The sequence below is a fragment of the Schistocerca piceifrons genome, chromosome 7, assembly GCF_021461385.2.
Source record: "Schistocerca piceifrons isolate TAMUIC-IGC-003096 chromosome 7, iqSchPice1.1, whole genome shotgun sequence".
Lineage (NCBI taxonomy): Eukaryota > Metazoa > Arthropoda > Insecta > Orthoptera > Acrididae > Schistocerca > Schistocerca piceifrons.
Window position 1 is genome coordinate 102,134,040 of NC_060144.1, and position 14,000 is coordinate 102,148,039.

Sequence of the window (14,000 nt, forward strand, 5' to 3'; positions counted from 1 at the left end):
AGTCATGTCTGGTAGATACAGGCGGACGAAATGCAGAAACACCGACCATAAACATTCTGCTGACAGTCTGGCAAAAGTATAGCGAGCAAACATGGCATGCTGTGGATAGTAAACTGGCCAGACCGGGCCATTCCACAACTGAGTAAGAGAGGTCCCCAGGAGTGGGATAGACTTTTTGAAACTATAAACATCTTGATGTAGATCAAGATCCCAGGTATCAACTCACCAAATGAACATTCATTCAGCCTGGTGGGTCCTCATTTGCGAGTAAAATTTTTTAATTTTGCCTAATGTTCTAGAGCATTAAAATTGATACTTGTACATACAGTGGCACTGTTACATAGTTGATAGGATATGAGCGTGACAGGCAGAAGGTTATGGGTTCAAATCTCATCAACTGCTTCAAAACATTTATTTTTAAATGGTTATTGAAATGACTTTGATCATTATTTTTATCTATACTGGCTGTGCATTGGTGTCAAAAATGTATTTTCTGTTAGGTACAAGATGTGCATTTTTGTGGATGGGAATTGTCATACAAACATTTGAAACAGAGATGAAGATTTAAACAAAAGAAAGGATTATACATAAATGTGCAAAATGAGAAATAAAAATAATGAAGGCAACAGCAATGACAAAAATATACGCTGATCAAACTAAAGAAATTAAATCAAAATACAAGAAAATAATTAAAATCAAGTGCACAAAGATTCCAAATGGTGGGGGTGGGGGAAGAGTAAATCTAAACATTTATTCAATAATTAAAATGACATGTAAAGGGTTAGAAATTTTATAAAGTTACATTTAAATCAATTACTTTATTAAAAATTTTGGTAACTGCTTAAAAATAAAATATTTTTAAGCACCTGACGAGATTCAAACCTGCAACCTTCTGCACATCAGGCTCACGTATTACCCACTACAACCTGATGATGTTCAACTAATGAAAACGGTCATAACACAATAAATTTGTAATAATACAGTTGAGATGGTTTTTATTGAGCATTAATTTTGAACACACTATCATTTAAGTAGCACCAGAAGGTCATTAGAACATAACCACAACATAACAACAGATAAAGCTTTTGGGAAATTGGATAATGATAATCAAGTAGAAATTACCTTACTGAAATATATATATCTCTGCCCAACCTCTTTACCTTTACATATGTCTGCCTGTGTTTGTATATGTGCGGATGGATATGTGAGTGTGTGCGAGTGTATACCTGTCCTTTTTTCCCCGTAAGGTAAGTCTTTCCGCTCACGGGATTGGAATGACTCCTTACCCTCTCCCTTAAAACCCACATCCTTTCGTCTTTCCCTCTCCTTCCCTCTTCCCTGATGAAGCAACCTTGGGTTGCGAAAGCTTGAAGTGTGTGTGTGTGTGTGTGTGTGTGTGTGTGTGTGTGTTATTACTATCTATCAGCGCTTTCTCATTTGGTAAGTCACAGCATATACATATCATTCTGACACAGACAGCCAAGATTAAATGAAATTGTTTGGAGGAGGAACATTTGCTAACAAACAATGACTAGAAGAGGAAAAGGAATTAAAACCATCTAAAGAGACGTAAAATTTTAAATTGAGAATGTGGAGAATGACTCAACAGCAAAACATGCAGCATGGAAGACAGGGTACTATATCAGTATGCCAAGAGGAAAATTAATTTTAATACTGAAATCTACATCTACATCTACATCCATACTCCGCAAGCCACCTGACGGTGTGTGGCGGAGGGTACCCTGAGTACCTCTATCGGTTCTTCCTTCTATTCCAGTCTCGTATTGTTCGTGGAAAGAAGGATTGTCGGTATGCTTCTGTGTGGGCTCTAATCTCTCTGATTTTATCCTCATCGTCTCTTCGTGAGATATATGTAGGAGGGAGCAATATACTGCTTGACTCTTCGGTGAAGGTATGTTCTCGAAACTTTAACAAATGCCCGTACCGAGCTACTGAGTGTCTCTCCTGCAGAGTCTTCCACTGGAGTTTATCTATCATCTCCGTAACGCTTTCGTGATTACTAAATGATCCTGTAACGAAGCGCGCTGCTCTCCGTTGGATCTTCTCTATCTCTTCTATCAACCCTCTCTGGTACGGATCCCACACTGCTGAGCAGTATTCAAGCAGTGGGCGTACAAGTGTACAGTAATTTACTTCCTTTGTTTTTGGATTGCATTTCCTTAGGATTCTTCCAATGAATATCAGTCTGGCATCTGCTTTACCGACGATCAACTTTATATGATCATTCCATTTTAAATCACTCCTAATGCATACTCCCAGATAATTTGTGGAATTAACTGCTTCCAGTTGCTGACCTGCTATTTTGTAGCTAAATGCATCTGCTTCAGTACAATTGGCAAAGTTCATCTTGACACCTCGGTTCGTTACTCCTGGATAAATCTGAAGACTCAAGACTGGTAGCCTTTTGTGTTTGTGCATTATCAATCCGTACAATAAAAGAATGTCACATATTAATATGAGTGATGACACAGTTCCTGTTTCATTGTAGATATTACCTCAGACTCCTCCTTGGAGCAAGCAATAAGAGTATATGCTCAATAAGAAACACAAAACTATGTATATAAAGAGTGTACTTAGAGAGGGAGAGAGATACTCAATCACTCGGGCATGGGCTGCAACTGCTGTTATCATGTCATTGGATGGTTTAGCACTGTTCAGGTGTATCTCCCAAATGCTTTGGGTCCTAGCACACTATTTTATCACAGAAAAGGAGCAGTGGATTGAGGGAATATGGATTGTGGATTTAGGCCATGTGGTAACCCACGAACTTCTGCACCTACGCTTTCCAATATAAAATTTGGCTGTACTAACAATCAAATAGACTGTACAAATGCTGCCACTGCTATACCACTTTTAATTTAGAAATAATAAAGTATAGAACTTAAGGATCTAACAGTAGGCTAACAGAGATAGAAGAAGAGTTATATTAGAAAAAGTATCGGAATCTGACAAAAAAAGCTCAAATAAAATAAAAACCAGGACAAGTGTTATATTACAAAGGAACAGAGCAGGGAGGGAATCCAGATGTACACATTATTGGAAGTAAGAAAATTAATAACAATGTAACAGATACAGAATAATCTCAGATAATATCAAAACTACAAAATGAATTTTCACTCTGCAGTTGTACGTCCACTGACTTGAAATTTCGTGGCAGATTTAAACGCCTGCCAGACTGCAGGAAATCAGGAATCATCGCCTTTCACGGGAATGTGCTACATAAACTCAGCTATCCAAGCACAACTCACAACCCATCCTTACAGGTTTACTTCTGCCAGCATCTAGTCTCCTATATTCTGTGAAAGTTTGGGGGTTAGGAGAAGAGTTACTGGCTGAAGTAAGGCTGTGAGGACAGATAGGAATAGCAAAACTCATTTCATAATGATATTTCATTGCGGTACACACACACACACACACACACACACACACACACACACACACACACACACACATATTCTCGTGAAGACTCAGGAGACAGCTAAAAACAGTTAGATAAAGTGACAAATTACAGCAAATGCCTCTACAAAAATGATAAACAGAGATTTTAATGCAAAAACAAGACCAAAAGTAAACACTAATTTCTCTGTGTGACCTACTGCTATGGCACCGAAAGATTTCATACAACAGCAGAATTTAGCAAGATGAATAACATATTTATCTGCCAAAATCTTTTATAAAAGTAAATATAGAAAATACACACATAAAAAAAGTTTTGCATCACCTCGGTTCCGAGAGTTTCAGAACCTGTACAGAAAATTGGAACAGAGATCAACATAAACATTGTTTCTGCCCTTTTTACTACTCATGAAAACCACACATTGCATGTTGTACCACCATGTAGCGAGATCTTCAGAGGTGGTAGTCTAGACTGCTGTACACACTGGTAGCACATCCTCTTGCATTGATGCATGCCCATATTTGTCGTGGCATACTATTAACAAGTTCATCAAGGCACTGTTGGTCTAGATTGTCCCACTCCTCAACGGCAATTTGGCGTAGATCCCTCAGAGTGGTTGGTGGGTCACATTGTCCATAAACAGCCCTTTTCATTCTATCCCAGGCATGTTCGATAGGGTTCATGTCTGGAGAACATGCTGGCCACTTTAGTCGAGCGATGTCGTTATCCTGAAGGGAGTCATTCACAAGACGTGCATGATGGACACGCAAATTGTTGTCCATGAAGACGAATGCCTCACCAATATGCTGCCGATATGGTTGCACTATTGGTTGGAGGATGGCATTCACACATCGTACAGCCATTACGGTGCCTTCCATGCCCGCCAGCAGCATATGTTGGCCCCACATAATGCCACCCCAAAACAACAGGGAACCTCCACCTTGCTGCACTTGCTGGACTGTGTGTCTAAGGCGTTCAGCCTGACCGGGTTGCTCCAAATATATCTCTTTCTGGTTGAAGGTATATGCGACACTAATTGGTGAAAAGAATGTGATGCCAATCCTGAGCAGTCCACTCGGCTTGTTGTTGGGCCCATCTGTACCGTGCTGAATCGTCTCGTGGTTGCAAAGCTGGACCTCGCCGTGGACACTGGGAGTGAAGTTGAGCATCATGCAGCCTGTTGCGCACAGTCTGAGTTGTAACATGATGTCCTGTAGAGGTCATCCACTGCAGCAGTAGCCCTTGGGCAGCCTGAGTGAGGCATGTCATCGACAGTTCGTGTCTCTTTTTACCTCCATGTCCGAACAATATCGCTTTGGTTCACTCCGAGACACCCGGACACTTCCCTTGTTGAGAGCCCTTCCTGGCACAAAGTAACAATGCAGAAGTGATCGAACTGCAGCATTAACCATCTAGGTATGCTTTAACTACAGACAACACGAGTTGTATACCTCCTTCCTGGTGGAATGACTGGGACTGATCGGCTGTCGGAACCCCTCTCTCTAAGAGGCGCTGCTCATGCAGGGTTGTTTACATCTTTGTGTGGGTTTAGTGACATCTCTGAACAGTCAAAGAGACTGTGTCTGTGATACAATATCCACAGTCAACATCTGTCTTCAGGAGTTCTAAGAACTGGGGTGATGCAAAACTTTTTTTGATGTGTGTATATTTGTTAAGATTCAAATGGAACTAAAAGTAAAATTGTACTTATCAGTGTAAAATAGAAAAGAAGTTGTTCTTAAGATAAGTCTTCAAAAGGAATTGAAAGCAATAAGAATACGAAGAAAACAAAACAAAAAATTACCTTGGGTAGATGCCTCATCTGATTAGTTAATAAGCAGATGACAAGTAATTAGCAACAGACAAAAAACTGTAGTGTTTTTTTGTTTGGTGTGTTTTTTTTTAATGTCCCGTCGACAACGAGGTCATTAGAGATGGAGCACAAGCTCGGGTTAGGGAAAGATGGGGAAGGAAATCGGCCGTGCCCTTTCAGAGGAACCATCCCGGCATTTGCCTGCAACGATTTAGGGAAATCACGGAAAACCTAAATCAGGATGGCTGGAGACGGGATTGAACTGTCGTCCTCCCGAATGCGAGTCCAGTGTGCTAACCACTGTGCCACCTCGCCCAGTACAAAAAAACTGTAGAAATATTACAAGCCATTTAAACGTTTGTATGAATCAGAAACATCAATAGTTAATACTGGAAGTAATTAAGGTAATGTGTAAGAAAAGAAAAGGCAACTGGAGAAGATGTTCAACAGAATTGGTTAATGTTGGATAACAAGCAATACAAAGTCAAACAGAAAATTACTTATGGAACGTCTGCAGAAGAATAGATTTCCCTAATACCAAAACAAAGTTAAAATTATTCTACCTTATAACAAGCAATAATAATAATAATAATAATAATAATATCAATACCCTGCAGATCACTTTTGTCTCGTTAATGTAGTACAAGATTTCCACAAACATTATCTAAAACCGTAGAGGGGAAAAAATTATATTTTTACTATGTGAAGAATCAAGCTGGCTTTATAACTGGATGTAGTAAACTGGCCCCCATGACCTTGCTGACATGTAATGGCTTGCTTGCCTCAACAATACAAATAATAGTACCCTAGGTGCAACCACAATGAAGGGGTGTGTGAGGAGAGATCAAACTAACCTGTGGCTCCAGAATAGGATCACCAGCCTATTCAGTAGTTGCAGTGGCAAGGATCTGGATGTCTGATTAATCAAGCCTTGCAATAATAGCCAACATGGACTTCCTATGCTGGTTCTGCAAAAACCTGCAAGAAAGAGGAAACTACAGCCATTATTCTTCCTGAGGGCATGTAGCTCTACTGTACGGCTTAATGACAATGGCATCCTCTTTGGTAAGATATTCTGGAGGTAGAATAAGTCATCCATTTGGCTATCCAGGTGGGGACTGTTCAGGAGGACGACACTAAAAAGAACAAAACAGTTCTTCCACAGGGCTGAGTGTGGAATGTTAACATCCTTTAATCAGATAGGTACTATAGGTCAGAGAACTTACAAAGGGAAATAGACATGTTGAAGTTACATATACTGGGAATCGGTGGAGACTGTTGGCAGGAAGATTAGTGCATCTGGTCAGGTGAATAAAGTGTTATCAACACAAAATCAAATAGAAAGCAAGCATAAAAAGAATATGGGAATGCAGGTGACACACAATGAACAGTATACTGAACACTTTATTATAGCTGAGGTAAGACACAAAGTCAACACTCACCATAGTAGAACTTTATATGCCAACTATCTCTAACAAAAAGGAATTACTCAAATAGTAAGGTCAGACTGGAAGTGGTAGTAGGCAAATAAAGAGAAAGAAAATTAGTAGGACAATGCGGACTGGAGAAAAGTAATGGAATGGATAGTGATCTGGTATAATTTGCATTCCAAATACTTGTTTTAACAATCATGTAAGTAGGCTATATACTTGGAAGATCTTTTCAGACAGTTTCAGACAAATTATACATTTGTAAGAGATAGATTTCAAAATCAGAATTTAAACTGCACGATACTTTCAGAAGCAGATGTGGACTTTGGCCAATTTTAATCTGTTGTTGGTGACTCACAAATTATGAAGAAATTGCAGAGAGTAAGAAATTTAAGGAGATGGGACCTAGGTATGTTGAAACAACCACAGGTTGTTGAGAGTCTCGAAGGGATCATTAGGCAACAACTGACTGAAACGGGTGAAAGGAATACAAGAGATGACAAGCTGGTAGTTGTGATAGATGATACGAGGAAGGCAGAGCAGAGGATCACATACATAAAAGTCAAGCTCTATTTGAAAGCCCTGGATAATACAGGAGATATTGAATATAAATGACAAAATAAGAAAATATACAAACGTAGCAAATGAAAGGAAATGCAGGCATCTAAAAAATGAGACTGACAGAAAGCACACAATGGCAAAGCAGGAATGGCAAGAGGACAAACACAAGGCTGTAGAAATGTGCAAGATTAGGGGAAAGATAGATAAGCATATTTGAAAATTAAAGATAACTTTCAGAAAAAGAAAATAGGGACAAGCCAGTAACAACCAAAGGAGGGACAATTGAAAGGTCGAATGAATACATACTGTGTGGTTATAATTAACTGATGATGTTCTGAATGCAGGACACTGAAACATTTTAAGTATGTTTGTTAACTGATGCACTCATGGAGTATACAGGAAAAAAATAGTTCTACTTTCTGTCACCAGGTGAAAATATGGCACTGTAAGCAGTCAAATGAAAAATGTTTCCTGTTTTGACATGATGATGCTGCTTCTTGCTTGGGGAAGCATGTTGATTTATTTTGTGGTTAAGAAGGTTGACGTTTTCCATATGAAACGCAATTGCTATTGAGAAGAAAAACCATACAATGTTGGTAAAGTTGATTGATCAGAATGGCACCAATAACAGGGGTGCAATGCAAGAATATTGCCAACAGAAACAGCTGAGAACAGGCCTCATATTAATAAATCTGCTAAAGAATATGATCAAGAAATTTGATGACACAAGTGGAATAGGTGGTGCAGCAGATAGGGGAGGTGGTCCATTCCCTCGTTAGTCGAGGATGAAGCTGCTATAGCTATATTGATTCTCCAGCCAGTGCTTGAGCCGCTCTCCCCTGGTCAACTATTCAAAAGATTTTACAGCGCTTTTTACACTCGGGCTCCTACAAGATTCAGAATGCGAAAAAAATGAATCCCCAAGACAGGTTACAACACTGTGCTTCACGTTTAGTATTTTGGCGTGCATGGAAATGGACGACATGTGGCTAGGGAATATTCTTTGGATGAATGAGGCACATTTCACTCTGCACGGTGCAATGAATGCATGAAACTGTCAAATATGGTGTTCTACTGCACACATGTTGTGCTGGGACATCCATTGCACTAAGCTTATGAGATTCTGTGATGTGGTTCCAGAAGGCTCTTCATTCTCAGACCCTTTTCCTGTGAGATGACGACGCCACGCTGGCCTGTTTAAGTGTACTGTGACGCCTACACACTATAAGGACCTCCTTGTGCAACACGTGATTCCAGCTTTTCAAGAATGCAACTGTGTCCATAACACTATTTTCATGGAAGATGGAGCGATACGTCACTTGCCAGGTGAAAGATTTGCTTCGAGAAACCTTCAGTAATGACCGCATCATCTCTAGGAAATTTCAAGATGTGTGTCATTCCAGATCCCTTGACCTAAATCCATGTGACTGGCTGTGAATATATCTGACAGATGGTGTCTATCAGAGATCTATCCGTACTCTTCCTGATCAGAAGAATAGCATAAGCTGACCTGTCACTCTGATTACACCGGATATGCTGCAAGCAACAGTTGACCACACCTTTTTTTGACAGCAGCATGTTGCAGAGCCCAGAGACTATTACACACACTGTCATGTGGGAGTCAGAGGAACGAATCTCCTAAAATGTGATTTTGGTTTTTTTAATGTGCGTGCTCATGGTAATCAGCTCCCTGTTGTGTCAAAACAGCATATCTCTATTCCTTCCTCCTGCGAGAATAAGGTGGTGCATACCTCCAAGTAACTAACTTATTTTAAAACAGACATATTGGCAATTATGTTCTTCTGTCTCAAGTAAGTGCATATCAACTTTCGGATCAGCAAAATGTATGGGCATTTTGCTCTTCTGACTGCTTACTTCATGAAGTAAAATTGGAAATATGTTTTAACTCAGCAGAAACCATTATCTGATTGTTTTGCATAATCTAATTTTGCTGCATTTGTGCACTATTTTCCTATGTGCTGAACAAGAAGTATATGTTGTCTACCAGCTAATAACAAAGCTTACAGTGCCAAGAGGAAACATTGCATCACATCTCATTGCTGAATCATTCATCTTTCCATGAATTCTTGAAACACTTTATGTATGACATTTCAAACAGCAAGAATCAGTAAGTAGAGAAACACTAGATAAACTATGAGTGCCCTTTGTAAGCACTGTCAATGCAGTCACATTGCTTTTATTGCCACATCACACTTTAGCTTTGTGAACTATTCACTGTGAAGGGGTTAGTATTGGTGTGTGCTCTTTGTTAGATAAAAATGACTTCACAAGGAAGGAGAATAGTTAAGCTAATGATGCAAAATTACTGCAATGGAAGGAATTAAACACCTGATGAAGGTAACATGAATTACTACTGATTTTACCTACAAGATAATTCATCTGTGGAGATACAGTTCATTAGCTTGACAGGCTTGCTTCCTTGTCATTGTTTACATATTTCAAAATTACAGAAGCAGAAAAAAAGAATGGTGAAACCTCATCTGTAATACAAAACAGTTTCATTATGGGAACGGCTGCCAGAGTTAAGTGAAGAAGATTGTAATGAATTCAAAGTGCTTGATTACGGTTCATCACATAATTACATTCCCAATAGCAACACAGATTCTTCATCATCAACATCACCATCTCTGAGGCCAAAGAAAAGGAGAGGTGCAGTTCAACTGTCAATGAAACCATGTTATAAAATCTAAGTAAGTAAAATGATAATCCGTTTCCACTGTAGGTCTTGTTTAATATTTCAAATACTATTTTCTCAGTCATGAAATATTTGAATGTGTAGTTGCAGGAATGTAAGAAAAACAAACGAAACACATATACTGAGACTACCACTTTAATATGGTTGTGTATACACCTTTCCTTACTGGCTCTGGATTAGATTCTGATTTATTTCTTCTCCTAACTGAGATGTTACTAAAATAATTACACGAGTGCATTTCAGTACATCCAAGGCCACACTTTTTGTCTTTGAGTGAACTGGTAGATACTGTCATAATTACCACACACTACAAGTTTCGTAATACAATGCGACTGTATACGATTCATACATGATTAATGTAATATACAACATAAGACAATGTCAATAATATAATTTTCTCCTTTCCAGGCAATGTCACAAATGGGATAAATTATGTAAATCCCCATTCAACGACAAATCAGCTATTCATCCCTGATTCTTCAGTTTGTCTGCACAAAGGTTTTGTGCTGTTAATGAACATGTGACAGGGGGAGGTAAATCCAGTGACTGTTGAGTCTAATGATAAAAGACCTGGGCAACCTACATGGAGAAGGAACATGAGAAAAATGAATAGGCAGTCAGGAAAGGCATACACATCAACTGCTAATAAAGAAGTGCCAGCCAGAACATTGAAGTACTAGCATTGTTTCAAATGCCCGAGAAAGTGTAGCGAGAACATCAGTGAGACTGAAGTAAGAGGGATGTTCCAAGGATTCTGGATGATGAAAGATACAGAGAAGCAGTAGAGTATTTAGCTTCACTTATTATGGAGGTATCTAAAGAAAGGTCATATTCTGCAGGTATGCAGTCTCAAAGAAATGTGACAAAGAAGTACTTTCCACTGAAAGATGGTTATGAAGTTCAAATGTGTCTATGGTTTTTCCTTAGCTGTTTTAATGTATCAGAAACATTTGTACAAAACATACAAAAGAATATAGCAATGCGTCTTTGAGCCTGGCTAGTCTTTCATGCAGTGTGAATCATCCCATGCCCGTATAGAAAAGGCGGCAAAAACTGTTAATATCTGTGATCATTTATGGTTGTATAATGTTGTTCAGACTGTTAAAAAACAAAGACTGTATGAAGCTGTTGAAATGAAGCAGAAGGACTTCCTGGATTCTGGGGCAATGCAGAAGGAAAAGTCGAAAAATACTAAAACTGACAGCAAAGTAAATTAAGTACAATGGCTTAAAGTGATGTCACTTCAAAATCGCATCTTTTTCGAACATTTCACTCATCAACAATTCAAAAGTTTGCCAGTTTCCGGAAAATCCCGTAATTCCGCTAGTCTTCCAGTTGGGATGGAAATACCATGGAACACTAAAACTTTGGGAAGAGGAGGTAAAAGATCTCCTGGATCTGTGCCTCATCAGTGTTATCAAGGAACAATAACACACTTTTCACAAGAGTCTTCAAGAAGAGAAAGCTGGAGCTTCAGACTGTGGTGGGAATGGCTGTGATGAAGTTAGCTAGGTTGTGAACATTCATTAGTGATGTTGGTACAAAAATTCACTAATATGCTTTTATTTAAGCTGTAACTGATCCCTTTTTAATGAGTAAACTAACTTTTTATATTACATTTGGCAAAGTAAGTGCGTGTCTCCAATACATAAATCATCTATGTAGACTGATTCACTTAGAATCATAATTACGTATCTCCTTAGCGCTATATTAAACAATTAATAATGGCAAACCAGTAGGGCTATATTACCATCAGACAGCTTTTTAAGTGTATTCTTTAGTGTAGAAAATTTTCAATGAAGTTTCTATTACACCACTGAAACATGAAATTTAGGGCTTAAAATACTCTTCTTCATCTCTCTGGTAAAGTAGCTAAAATGGAGTTATGTTCCTCTGATCCTCGCACAGAGACATGGTGTAACTTTTACCCCTGTTCTAATAAACGTGCCAGAACTACTGTTATCATGTGTTTGATCATTCCACCCCTTTTCTTGCAGCCACACAACATTTCGGCTGTTTACCAGGTGGCAGAACATAGAACATTTCTTATTTCTTTTTTTTCCAGCATACTCCCTGAATGCACCACCAATTAATGAACATATCTACATTGTTTCAGTGTCCAGTGATGTATAGAGCCCACACTGCAGCACTCTGAGCACCATCAGTTTCATTATAGCCACCCGTTATATACAAGTTACACATGTGAAATGAACTTTATGACTGTATTACAGTCATGGAAGAGGAAGTACATGAAGATGAGAAGGATTCTATGATACTAAAAGAATAATTTGATGGAGCACTGAAACACCGAAAACCAAAACAAGGCATCTGGAATAGAAGCCATTCCTTCAGACTTATTAATATTCTTGATTCAGCCATGACAAAAACTATTCGACATGGTGTGCAAGGTGTATGAGACATGTAAAATACTCTCAGAGTTCAAGAAGAATGCAACAGAAGAATTGAAAAACTGGTAGAAGTCAAGCTCTGGGAAAGCCGGATTTTGTTCTAGAGATGTGTAGAAACATGAGAAGCAATACAGTCCATACAACTTAACATTAGAAGATAGGTAAAAGAAAGGGAAACCCACTTTTATAACATTTACTCATCTACAGAAGGTTTTTACGGTGTTCACTGGAATAACAGTCCTTGAAATTCTGAAGGTAGCAGGAATACAACATAGGGAATTAAAGGTTATTTGAAACCTATAGAAACCAGACCGCAGGAAAACAGCAGCTGAAAAAACAGAGAGATACAGATGTAACCTATCCTTAGTGGTATTCTCAATCTGTACACTGAGCAGGCAGTAAAGGCAACCAAGGAAAAATCTGGAAAAGGAATCGAAGTTTTTGGAGAAGGAATAAAAACTTTGAGGTCTGCAGATGACACTGATAGAGTCAGATACAACAAAGAACTGGGAAAAGCAGTTGAACAGAATGGATAGTCTCTTGAAAAGAGGTTATAAGATGAACATCAACAAAAGTAAAACAATGTAAAGGAATAAAGATGAAATAAATCATGCTATCCAAAAGGAATTTGATTACGAGAGGGTAGATGAGTTTTGCTATTGGGCAGCCTTGTACAGAAACGAAACGTGAATGATAAACATAACAGACAAGGGAACAGAAGATTACAGGGGTGGATTGTTTAACTAATGAGGAGATACTGAAGCAAACTGGGGAAAAAATAAATTTAATGCACCAACTGACTAAATAAAGGTATGGTTAAATGATGCATCCTGGGACATGACAGAATTATCAATGTGGGACTGGAGGTGCGTAGGATAAAAATTGTAGAAGAGACCCCAACTCAAATAAAAGGAGCAGATTCAAATGGATATAAGTTGTTATAGTTATACAGAGGAGACGAGGCCTGCACAGGATAATGGCGGGCTGCATCAAATGAGTACAGTAACATAGCAAAATGGATCATTTGAATGTTATGAATGACAGTACAGGACACAGTAGCAAGTATAACTGACACTGTCTCTGGAGATTGCTGATTTTGAGAAATATGTTGACTGTTTCAGTAAAATATTAACACCCAGCCCTTGAGAAAAAAGGTGTTGATTTAACCTATGTCAGTAAATTAAAAAGCACATATCAATGCTGCAGTTTCCATTCATCAGAATAATGGGAAATTGGGAATTGAAGGAGGAGAGAGACGGTCCCAGACAATTTTTTCAAATCCATAAAGTGAGCAAATGAAGAACGAATATGCATCAATGGGACATACCTTAATCACTTGCGTCTTGCTGATGATACACAGTTTCCCTCTACGGCAGGTGATCCCTTCAGCAACAGCTAATGGAAGAACTTAATACAGCAAGTTGGAAAGTAGTCCTGAAAATCAATTAGAATAAAACTAAAACAATTTACAACTAACACATAAAAAATGTATATATTAACAATGATATCGTGGTACCAGCTGATGATCTTTTGTATCTTGCACAGCTGTAGACATCCACATGGGTTGCAAAAGAAATAAATGGAACAGTCTAAGATACTAGTGAGATGAAAGGTCTGCACCACCACATCCAAAGAGCAGGAAGTAACTCTCCTA

General features: G+C 38.6%; 1 long non-coding RNA gene across 1 annotated transcript in view; it reads right to left on the bottom strand.

Moving 5' to 3' along the window:
* The window catches only part of LOC124804876, a 37,346-nt gene extending 23,592 nt beyond the window's left edge, over positions 1–13,754 (bottom strand). The window contains exons 1-2 of the long non-coding RNA XR_007017379.1: positions 13,674–13,754; positions 6,086–6,209 (exon numbers count right to left, since the gene is read on the bottom strand). This is a non-coding gene — a long non-coding RNA (uncharacterized LOC124804876). The remainder of the gene's footprint in view (positions 1–6,085; positions 6,210–13,673) is intronic.
* Positions 13,755–14,000: the final 246 nt, after the last annotated feature.